The 12,044-nt window shown below is 38.2% G+C and overlaps 1 pseudogene; it reads right to left on the reverse strand.

Moving 5' to 3' along the window:
* LOC140856195 (disease resistance protein RPM1-like) overlaps positions 1–724 on the reverse strand; it is a 60,222-nt pseudogene extending 59,498 nt beyond the window's left edge.
* Between the last annotated feature and the right edge of the window lie 11,320 nt (positions 725–12,044).

The raw sequence follows: 12,044 nt of genomic DNA on the forward strand, positions 1-12,044 counted from the left end.
ATATAATATATATATATATTATATAATATATAATATATATATATATATATATATAATATATATATATATATATTACGTGCGCGTGCACACACGCACATATATACATTTTATTTGCATTATCCAAATTAAGAGATGAATGAAAAATGAATGGAAGAAAATAATACGGGAAAACAAGACATATTTTAAATTTTTCATTAAAAAATTCTTCTTTGAATCAATTTTTTTTGTTGATTATTAGCGATGAAAAATAATTTTTGTCACTAATTATGTAATTCATGATGAAATAATATTTTCATCGTAAATAATAATTTTTTGGGGCATTAATTTTCCAACAGGATTTTTTTTTATGGTGGGAACTATTAGCGACGGAAATCTTTTAATTTTCATTGCTAATAAGCTCTAAACAATGATGAAAATTTTATTTTCATCGAAAATAATAATTTTTGTGTGTAAATTTTTTTAGCAAAATTTTTTTTTATGACGGAACTATTAGCATGAAATTAATTATTCATCGCAAATAATTATTCATTCAAATTAAATTGGAGACAAAAAAATTATTAGCGATGAAATTTTAGTTGCTAATATCCTGCATCCTATCAAGTTCCATCAAAAACTCATTTTTCTTCCTCTTCCCCCTGCGGGCATTTTCTCTTCGCGCACGCATCCTGAGCTCCTTCCCCTCCGATGTCCCCATCCCCATCCCGACCTCCTCCGTCGCCACCATTGGTAAGTCTCTTTTTTTCTTGTTTGGGTTGTGCCATGGCCAGCGTACCGCGGTCGGAGGCTGGTGGCTGCATGGGGCCTGCGGGCCGCTCGTGCCACAACCGGCATGCTGAGATGGTCACTGGCAAGGACGGCGGCCCGTGGTAGCATGGGGCCTGCAAGCCGCCCGCGTGCCGCGGCCGGCCGCATGGGTCGGACGGCGGCCTGCGGCCTCATGGGGCCTGCGAGCTGCCACGTGCTGCGGCCGGCCTGCTGGACAGCGGCCCGCGATGCGTGGGGCCTACAAGATGGCCGCTTGGCCGGGACGGCATTCCGCGGCCTCATGGGGCCTGCGGGCCACCGTGTGCCACGGCTGGTGTGCCGAGATGGCCGCCCTGGCCGAGCCGGCATGCTGGGACAGTCGCCTGGCCGGACTGCAACCCACGGCCGCAAGGGGCCTGCGGGCCGCCACGTGCTGCGGTCGCATGCCGGGACGGTCACCCTGGGCCAAGATTGTGGCCCGCGGCCGCGTGGGGCCTGTGGGCCGCCGCATGCCACAGTCGCATGTAGGGATGGCCACCTGGCCTTGATGGCGGCCCGCGCAGCAATGGAGCTTGTGTGTCAGGCCTGGATGGGGTTGGTCGGGCCTGGATGGGCCGGTCGGGCCAGGTCCGGTCGGGCTGGCATGGGTCAGGTCAGGCTAGGGTGAGTCGGGTGGAGCCAGGTCGTGTTGGGTCAGGGCGGGTCGATGGAGCCGGGGCGGGTCGAGCTGGGGCCGGTGATGCGGAGCTGGGGGGGGGGGGGGGTGTCGGGCTGGGATGGGGTGGGTCGGGCTGGGTCCGAAAGGCTGGGGCAAGTTGGGTGGAGCCAAGTTGGGTCGGGCTGGGGTGGGTTGGGTTGGAGCCGGGCGGGTCGGGTCAGGTCAGGTCCGTGCCGGGCCAGACTAGGGCACCCGAATCATTATGATTGTTGCATATTATTATAATTATTGCATATTATTTTTTAGTGTTACTACTGAAGTTAGTTAATTATTTGACTGATTATTTTTTCACTAACACAATGCACATTGCTGTTATTTGTTATAATTAAATTATTTTATGTGCTATTTTGTATGTTGCTGAAATGATAAATAAAAAAGATATTTCTATTTTAGAGAAAACTCTATTGAAATTTCTGATCAAGAAATTTCAATACGAAGTTATTTTTTTTTAATAAATTAGAAATCTATCTTCGAATGCATGTTCAGAGATGGTATTTAAATTACATTGAGCCGTAGATTCCTATTCAAGTTTCGATCTTCATCGAGATCGAAACTTGGATGTTCCATATTCGGACTTTTTAGAAAAGTAATAATTTATTATTGTTAATAGTTGATATTTCATTTCATTATGTGGTATTCAATAGTTATCTGTCCATTGTTCTCCAGGTATGTGGCGATATAATTATATTCATTAGAATATTATTTGATTATTATTATTATTATATAATATTATATTTATTTACATCTCAATTCTTGCAGATATGGCATCAGGGGATAGACGACGGTCGCTTCATAGTTACCTGCAGACAGCTCGGAGGTTGAGGCACCTTCATCGATCTCCATTGCCTCACTGATACCAGTGTCAAAGGATCCTGCACTGGCAGGTCCCAGTGAGCCGACTACGAGTGAGTCGGGTCCCAGTGAGGTTGGTCCTAGTGGTATTAATCATTACACTTTATATATAATCAAATTTAATTTTTTTATTGGATCATACTAATGATTTATTATTATTGTTTCAGATCAGTCTATATTGGTGGTCAGGCGAGGGTAAGATCCATCGAAGAACCTCGCTTTAGAGCGTTAGAGACATGAGCACCCGGGACAGTGATGTATTACATTTTTATAGTAATTATTATTATTAGTTTTAATGATTTTGATGAAATTGATATAATAATTAACTAAATAAATGTAAGAACCTGATATTTTTATGTCAATTGCAGGTAATTGAGCCAGGTCACACCTAATTGGGCTTAACCATATTTTAAAGGTCAAATTAAGTGAAATTGATTGAGTCCGATTCAGCAGGTTGTCATCCAGAGTTATCAGGTCTTGCATCAAAATCAGAGTCCACCTCAAAGCAGAATAATCAAATCAAGATATCAATGGACCCCACACCTTATCCTTTTTGGCATCATCAGCCAGAAAAGAAATTAGAGATGCAGAAAATAAATCAAGCAATTAATCTCTCCCATCTAGTCAACCAATCTAAATTCTGGATATTTTGGTGTGAGGACTCCTAAAAGACAAGCTACAGGACCCAAATTGAGCAAGATTAGATCCTACAGAATTTTGAGAGAAGCAAAAAAAGAACATAATTTATAGAATTAAATTGGATTCCAGATGAGGTGGCTACAATAGGTTGAAGTTGGTAACAATGTTGGACACAACAAGAAACACCCGATACACCCAGATTCTTCTTAGTATTTCTTGCACAAAGATCTGATATGGCAACTAATTTTGGGTGGCAAAGAGCTATCTTGGAAAGAATTAAATGGAAGAAAATCAGAGTCCAAACTAATTCTGCATGAGGAGCAAACTGAGAAAGAATTGAAACTAATTCTTGAAAAACTTGATTTGGGCAGCCGAAACCTTACCTTGTTTTGGTGGACCCAGAAAGGAAGAAATTCTTCTCCTCTAATTAACCATGCCTCCTTTCCTTCTTTTACTATGGAAATCATGATAAAATCAGAAAATTGGGCAGCATAAGGAGTAGATGGCTGGTGGTTGCTTAAAGCCTATCCAAAGGAGGAGAGATTCTATACCAAATAAAAATAATGATATATAGAATAAAATCATGAGAAAAATACCACCTTAACCCTAGCCCTAGCCCTATTTAAGGATCCTAAAACACCAGCAGGAAGGGAGGGAATCATCTTTGAAAGCTAGAGATCAAGCAAGGAGAGTTTGGAGTATCTGGAAGATTTGAAGAGAGGATTCATTCGGCTCTGCAATTCCTTCAGAGTTTTTAATTCTTTCTCTTGTTTACTTTGCATTTATTTTCTAGAACTCATTGTTAGGATGATTTTGGAGTTTTATTCAAGTAAACTTGAGTTTGATTTGATATGATGAAAAGCTAAATTTCTAGCTAGGGTACCTGATGTAGCTTGGATTTAATTTCAATTCTAGAATCTTGTATTAATTTTCTTTGTTAATGCAATTATTTGTTATTTGCAACTTAATGCTTTTAAGTATTATTATCTTTGGTACTTGATTGATTTCAATTTATAATTAGTACTGGGAAGGAAGATTATAAATTGGAGTTAATAACAAACATCATCGAAATAATAATTGGAGCGGGAGCAGAAGATTTGACCTGTGGGATCTTGAAAATAATCACTGTGCTTATTGAACTAATTGAAATCTAATTTACTATTGGAAGATAGATTATAGGTTTTAATTAGTATATTTAATAAGACTCGGGAGAGATTATTAAATAATTTAGGATTATTTATCCTTGCATTAATAATTAAATTTGGATTATTAATCAGAATAGCTGGAATTGATAATTGGTCCAAGTGAAATCAGATATACCCTAGTACTTTATCAATCGAATTTTGCTTCAGTTTCATTGAGTTCTTTAGAGTTAATTTTATTTTCCACTATCATTCAGTTTCGATCGTTTAGATATTAGTAAAATTAGCATTATTTTTGGTAATTAAACTCAGTCCTCGTAGAAATGATCTCTTATTTATCATTATATTACTTGAGCGATTTCGTGCACTTGCGAAATAGGCTATCAAGTTTTTGGCGCCGTTGCTGGGGACTGGTGCTTTAATATCAAAAATAGTTGATTTTACTAGTAATCTAGATATTTTACTTTTTTAGATATTTAAAAAAAAAAATCCTCAACATTTCATAACGCTTAACTAATATAGTATAACCAAAAATATTAAAAAAAAAAAAATCAAACTTGATTGGACATCTTGTTTCTTTGCATTGCATCTCCATAATTAACTTTAAGGGCACTTAACCATTAATCAGATAAGGTGGAGATTTGATCACCCTTCCTTAGCCCAAAAATCACATCCTTCATCCTGCATAACCTAGACCTTAATCTAAAATCAATTAAACGTTGGCCATAGGATATTCGAGCTCAATAGGACAAGAAAGCCCTAAAGTTAGACCGGGTTCGAATTGATTAATTGCTCGGTGTCTAAGGCAAGTGGTTTAAGAAGGTGGTTTTCAATTGGTTCCGTTGTCTGACCTGGCCAACTCAGTTGGTGTCTAAGAAAAGCAACAAGCAGGGGACCTCCCACATCTTACACTTACCTGGCCGAGACAGTTAGTCAGTTTTGGGCTTGGAGTGCTTGAAGGCGATCTTGGAACAGTTAGGAGCTGTCTAGATCTAGGTTAACCTTAGGATAGAAAGTCCATTTTGTGCTAACTTGTTTGCCATTAAAATTTAAACCTAATTAAAACACTCTTTTCTTTCATCTCTAGATTTAGGACTCCTTAGGACTCATTTCTAGCACTCTTTTCTCTCTCTTTCCTCTTCTCTCTTCTTAAAAAAAAAAAAAAAAAGATAATAATCTTTCAAAATTACAACTTGGAAAAGAGAATTGGGTCGACTTGTGAGAATTGAATCAAACCCCATTTCAAGTCAAAAAATTGAACGCACTTGTAAACAAAATATTAAAGCAGTCAGAGAAGGGAAAAAATCTGAGGCAAAAGTAGATCCAGAAATGGCTGAAGATCCAAGGAGAGAAGTAATCCTAGTAGGAAATAATGAGGTTGCTAGAGAGGCAAACCCCAGGGCACTGCGGGATTATGCCATGCCTACCGTGAATGGAGCTTCATCTAGCATCACAAGACCACCTGTGCAAGCAAACAACTTTGAGATCAAGCCTGCTTTGATCCAAATGATCCAGACAGCAGTTCAGTTTGGAGGATTACCCAATGATGACCCTAATGCGCACATTGCAAACTTCTTGGAGATATGTGATACCCTTAAGCATAATGGAGTGTCAGATGATGCAATTCGGCTAAGATTATTCTCGTTTTCACTTAGAGACAAAGCTAAAGCATGGTTACAGTCTCTTCCTGCTGGCTCGATCACCACTTGGAATGACTTAGCACAAAAATTTTTGGCAAAATTCTTTCCACCTGCTAAGACTGCCAAGTTGAGGACTGATATCCAAACCTTCGTGCAATTTGACATGGAGACCTTATATGAAGCCTGGGAAAGGTTCAAGGATCTGCTTAGGAGGTGTCCACACTACGGGCTGCCTAAATGGTTGGTTGTGCAAACCTTCTACAATGGGCTGAATAATCATACCAGAATTAATATTGATGCTGCTGCTGGAGGTTCATTGATGGGGAAGTCGCTTGATGAGGCCTATGATCTTTTGGAGGAAATGGCCAACAACAATTATCAATGGCCCAATGAGAGAAATATGGCGAGGAGACCTGCTGGGGTTCATGAGATAGACGCTATTACTGCACTCAATGCAAAAGTAGACACTCTTTTCAAAAAATTAGATCATTTGTCTATTAATGCTGTCAATACTTGTGTGCAGACCTGTGAGATGTGTACTGGGCAACATGCTACTCGAGATTGCCCGATTGACAACTCATTCATGCCTCCAGTACAAGAACAAGTGCAATATGTGGCAAACCAAGGAAGGCAACAGAACAATCCATACTCAAACACCTACACGCCTGCCTGGAAGAACCATCCAAATTTTTCCTGGGGATATCAACAGCAACAACAAAATTATCAGAATAGAGGACCACCTGATTTTCCACAGTAAGAAAAGAAGTCTAATCTGGAAGAATTGGTTGCAACTCTCACTAAGGCCACTACTGATTTCATGGGTGAGACTAAGGCAAACTTTCAAAACCAGCAAGCTGTCATTAAAAACTTGAAAATACAAATGGGACAGTTGGCCAATATGGTAGCTAACAGAACTCAAGGGTCATTGCCTAGCAATACTGAAACGAACCCGAAGGAGCATGTGAAGACAATTACCTTGAGGAGTGGAAAACAATAGGGGAACAACAAGGGAAAGAGCCTGTTAAAGAACAAGTAAAGGAACAAACTCAAGAAGAGACTGGTCAAAGAGAAGCTAAAAGAGAAAAAGGAAGAGCCAGTAAAGCCCTACAATCCACCAGTTCCTTTTCCTCAAAGGCTCAAGCAAAGTAAGGATGACAAGAACTTTCTGAAGTTTTTGGAGGTCTTCAAGAAACTACACATAAATATTCCATTTGCAGAGGCATTAGCTCAGATGCCTAGCTATGCCAAATTCTTGAAGGACATCCTTTCCAAAAAGAGAAGGCTAGAGGACCATGAGACAGTCATGCTCACCGAAGAGTGCAGTGCAATCATTCAGAACAAGTTGCCATCAAAATTAAAGGATCCAGGGAGTTTTACAATTCCATGCAATATTGGCAATATCGAATTTACTAAAGCATTGTGCGATTTAGGTGCTAGCATTAACTTAATGCCTTTATCTGTTTTCAGGAAGCTTGGACTAGGGGATGTGAAACCGACCAGTGTCTCATTACAACTAGCTGATCGATCGGTGACATATCCTAAAGGCATAGTGGAGGATGTATTAGTCAAGGTGGATAAATTTATCTTCCCAGTGGATTTCATTGTCTTGGATATGGAGGAAGATAGAGAGGTTCCTTTGATATTGGGACGTCCATTCCTTGCAACTGGTAAGGCACTTATAGATGTCCATGAGGGTAAGCTTACTTTAAGAGTGGGACAAGAAGAGGTAATTTTTAACGTGCTTAATTCATCTAAATATCCTCTTGAGAATGATGAATGTTTTAGATTAGATGTGATTAATAAATTTGTTAGTGAAATAATTGACAATTCTAAATATGACTTGATTGATGGTGTTAAAAATAAACAGCATGTTGATGTATTAAATGATGTTGAGAAAATACAGGATTCAGTAGAGGCTAAGCCAAACCCCAAGCTTGAGCTTAAGCAGCTCCCTTCTCACTTAAGATATGCATTCTTGGGAGACTCATCTATTTTTCCTGTCATTATATCTGCTCATTTGTCTACTGAACAAGAGAAAAAATTGTTGCATGTGTTGAAAAAGCATAAGAGAGCATTAGGCTGGTCTATTGATGATATTAAGGGAATTAGTCCCAGTATATGCATGCATAAAATTTTAATGAAAGAAAACTACAAACCTTCAATTGAGCATCAACGTAGGTTAAATCCTAATATGAAGGAAGTAGTTAGAGCTGAAGTAATGAAGTTACTTGATGCAGGAATTATCCACCCTATTTCTGATAGTAGTTGGGTGAGTCCTGTTCAAGTAGTTCCTAAGAAAGGGGGATGACTGTTATTACAAATAATAAAAATGAGCTGATACCCACTAGAACAGTCACTGGTTGGCGTGTGTGTATTGATTATAGGAAGTTAAACAAAGCCATACGAAAGGACCATTTTCCTTTGCCTTTTATTGATCAAATGCTTGAGAGATTGTCCGGATATCCTTTCTACTGTTTTTTAGATGGTTATTCAGGATATTTTCAAATTCCTATTGTACCTGAGGATCAAGAAAAAACTACATTTACTTGTCCATATGGAACATTTGCATATAGGAGAATGCCATTTGGGTTATGTAATGCACCTGCAACTTTTCAAAGATGTATGATGTCTATATTCTCTGATATGGTTGAAAAATTTATTGAAATCTTTATGGATGATTTTTCAATTTTTGGTCCTTTTTTTGATATGTGTTTGACTAACCTCTCCCAAGTTCTACAGCGTTGTGAAGAAACTAATCTTGTGTTGAACTGGGAGAAATGTCATTTTATGGTGCAGGAAGGAGTAGTTTTAGGCCATAAGATTTCATCTAGAGGGATAGAAGTAGACAAAGCAAAGGTGGAGGTCATTGAAAAATTACCACCACCAACATCTGTTAAAGGAGTGAGGAGTTTCTTAGGGCATGCTGGCTTCTATAGAAGATTTATAAAAGGCTTCTCTAAAATTACCAAACCTCTTTGTAATTTATTGATCAAGGATGCGCCTTTTAAAATTATTGATGAATGTTTGGTTGCTTTTAACAGATTAAAGAGAGAATTAATCTCAGCTCCTATCATCACTGCACCTGACTGGAATCTACCATTTGAACTCATGTGTGATGCAAGCGACTATGCTATAGGAGCAGTCTTGGGACAAAGAAAGGAGAATAGACTTCATGTGGTGTACTATGCGAGTCGAACACTGAATAATGCACAGTTGAACTATGCCACCACAGAGAAAGAGTTGCTCGCCATTGTTTTTGCTTTTGATAAATTTAGGCCATATCTTATAGGAGCAAAAACAATAGTTTATACTGATCACTCAGCAATTAAATATTTACTTGAAAAGAAGGATGCGAAACCGAGACTAATTCGTTGGGTGCTCTTATTGCAGGAATTTGACTTAGAGATTAGGGATAAGAAAGGAGCAAAAAATCTTGTAGCAGATCACTTGTCTCGGTTAGAGTTAAGTAAAGAAATTGAGAACACTGAGGTACCCATTAATGAGTCATTCCCTGATGAGCAATTATTTGCATTACTCACATCTAGTACACCTGGTATGCTGATATTGTTAATTTTAAGGTATGTGATATTATTCCTCCGGAATTTAATTACCAGCAAAAAAAGAAATTTTTACATGATGCAAAATATTATTTTTGGGAGGATCCATATTTATATAAGTATTGTCCAGATCAGCTTATCAGGAAATGTGTGCCTGATGATGAAATTAAAAATATTTTAAAACACTGCCATTCATTAGAGTGTGGAGGCCATTTTGGACCCAACAAAACAGCTGCTAAAGTATTACAGTGTGGTTTTTATTGGCCTAACCTGTTTAAAGATGCTATTGCTTTTGTTTCTTCTTGTGACCGATGTCAAAGAACTGGAAATATTTCTTTTAGACAGGAAATGCCACTAACCAATATCCTTGAAGTAGAACTGTTCGATGTGTGGGGATTAGATTTTATGGGGCCTTTTCCTCCTTCTCATTCAAATCAATACATCCTGGTGGCGATGGATTATGTATCCAAATGGATTGAGGCAGTAGCACTTCCCTCTAATGATGCCAAGAGTGTGCTCAAGTTCTTAAAGAAATACATATTCACACACTTTGGTATTCCAAGAGCTATCATTACGGATGGAGGTAAGCATTTTTGTAATCATTATTTGAATTCTCTATTGATAAAATATGGTGTTACTCATCGTGTAGGAACACCATATCATCCTCAAACAAGTGGACAAGTAGAGATCTCCAACCGTGAAATTAAAAGAATATTGGAGACTACTGTCAACTCATCAAGAAAGGACTGGTCCCTAAAATTAGATGATGCGTTATGGGCATATAGAACAGCATTCAAAACACCAATTGGGATATCCCCGTATCGTTTAGTTTATGGAAAAGCATGCCATTTACCTGTGGAGCTAGAGCATCGAGCTTACTGGGCAACTAGGTTGCTAAATTTCAATATGGAAGCTGCTGGGGAGAAAAGGTTATTACAGCTTAATGAACTTGATGAGTTCCGCCTCCATGCATATGAAAATGCAAGAATTTACAAGGAGAGAACGAAAAGATGGCATGACAAACATATTGTGAGGCATGAATTCCAAGCAGGACAAAAGGTGTTGCTGTATAACTCTCGCCTAAAGCTATTTCCAGGCAAGCTCCGGTCTAGGTGGTCAGGTCCATTTGAGATTATACAAGTTTTCCACATGGAGCTGTTGAGCTGAAGAGTGGTGATAGGACCTTCAAAGTCAATGGGCAAAGGTTGAAGGAATACATAGATGGAGGATTTGAGCAACCAAAAACCTCTATAGCACTGACATAATGCATTGGGATAGTCAAGCTAACGACTATAAACTAGCGCTTCTTGGGAGGCAACCCAAGCAAAATTTTTTTTAGTCAATTTTAATCCTCACTATATTTTCAAGGTTTGAATGGACGTTGTTCACTTTTTGTAGGCACATTGAAGAAGATAAGAGAGATGAAATGACTGAGGACGAGTTGCAAACTCACACAAGCGCATAGGCACGCTACAAAGGGGAGTACCACTAACCTTTAAGAATGCCTTGCTATAATATATATTGTGATCATGATCTTGTCATTGAGCACAATGTCTAATTCAGATTTGGGGATGCATTTGCATGAGCATTTCGTGTTAATAATATAGGATTGCCATTATGTTTGCATCTTTATCTTTATTTTTTAATAATAAAATTTAAAAAAAAAATTAGAATGTTGATTCATTGATCACTTGTAAGGATATAGAGGGGGATAATTTTACTTTTGTGTTATTGTTTGGCTATCTTAGCTTTAAATTTGGAAGTCAAATTCAGAGATTGACTGTTTTAAACTTGTAAATACTTAAATAAAATCTCGTATAGGAGATAGTTACTTTGCTTCGCCAATCCTATTTGTGAGCTTTGTTGCAATAAAATGTAGACAATTTACTTGGGAGAAATGATATAGGCATTCCTTTGGCATATCCTTTTTGACCCCTTGTATTTTCTTTTCATCCTATCTCATATCTACTGTTCATATTTTTTGAGAATAAATTGATTATAATGGTTAGAGCATACTGAATTTTTAGTTTTCCTTCCCTTCAAAAAAAAAAAAAAAAAAAAAAAAAAAGCACAATCTACTCCGCTGTTTCAAGTTGCCTAGTAACTAGGAGCATTCATGAGCCCCATGTTTGCTTTTACGTCAAACAGTGACTTGAATTATGAGTATGCAAAGCACTTTGAGTATATGACTTGCTGAGTAACCGGGTGCCTTCATCACCAATGTCGGTATTCGCGTAAAAAGGCAAATGATGACTTAAGGAAGAGTGCCAAAGTGTATAGGCTGTTCTAAAAGTATAAAATAAAACAAATAAAGGAAGGGATGTAAAGCATAAGTAATTGAGTATGCTCTGATTTATTATGGTTAATTTATTTTCACTTATGTGACCATAACCATCATTCTTGTTGCTTGCTTTCCATTTTTTTTACCCGAAAAAGTCCTATTGATCTCTTGAGTACGTTGTTTGCACTAGTGGAGATGGGCTGATAGGATTTTGCATTCAGGATTGGATGTTTGAACCGAATTATTTTATTAAAACCTAAAGGAAGCAGGGTAGCTATTGATTGTGCGTAATTTTGTTTGAGTATGAATGAGTTTGGAATAGTTAGCTTGTGGGTTTGCCTTTCGGTTTTGAGTTGGGGTGGTTAAGCCATGGCATTTGGGTATTACTCCTTTGTGTCTAGATGGATTTTGAGTATATTAATGTTAAATAAAGTTTTTAGCATTAATTTTTTTGAGATTCTCCATTTTTGA

The sequence above is a fragment of the Elaeis guineensis genome, chromosome 3 (genome assembly GCF_000442705.2).
Source record: "Elaeis guineensis isolate ETL-2024a chromosome 3, EG11, whole genome shotgun sequence".
NCBI lineage: Eukaryota > Viridiplantae > Streptophyta > Magnoliopsida > Arecales > Arecaceae > Elaeis > Elaeis guineensis.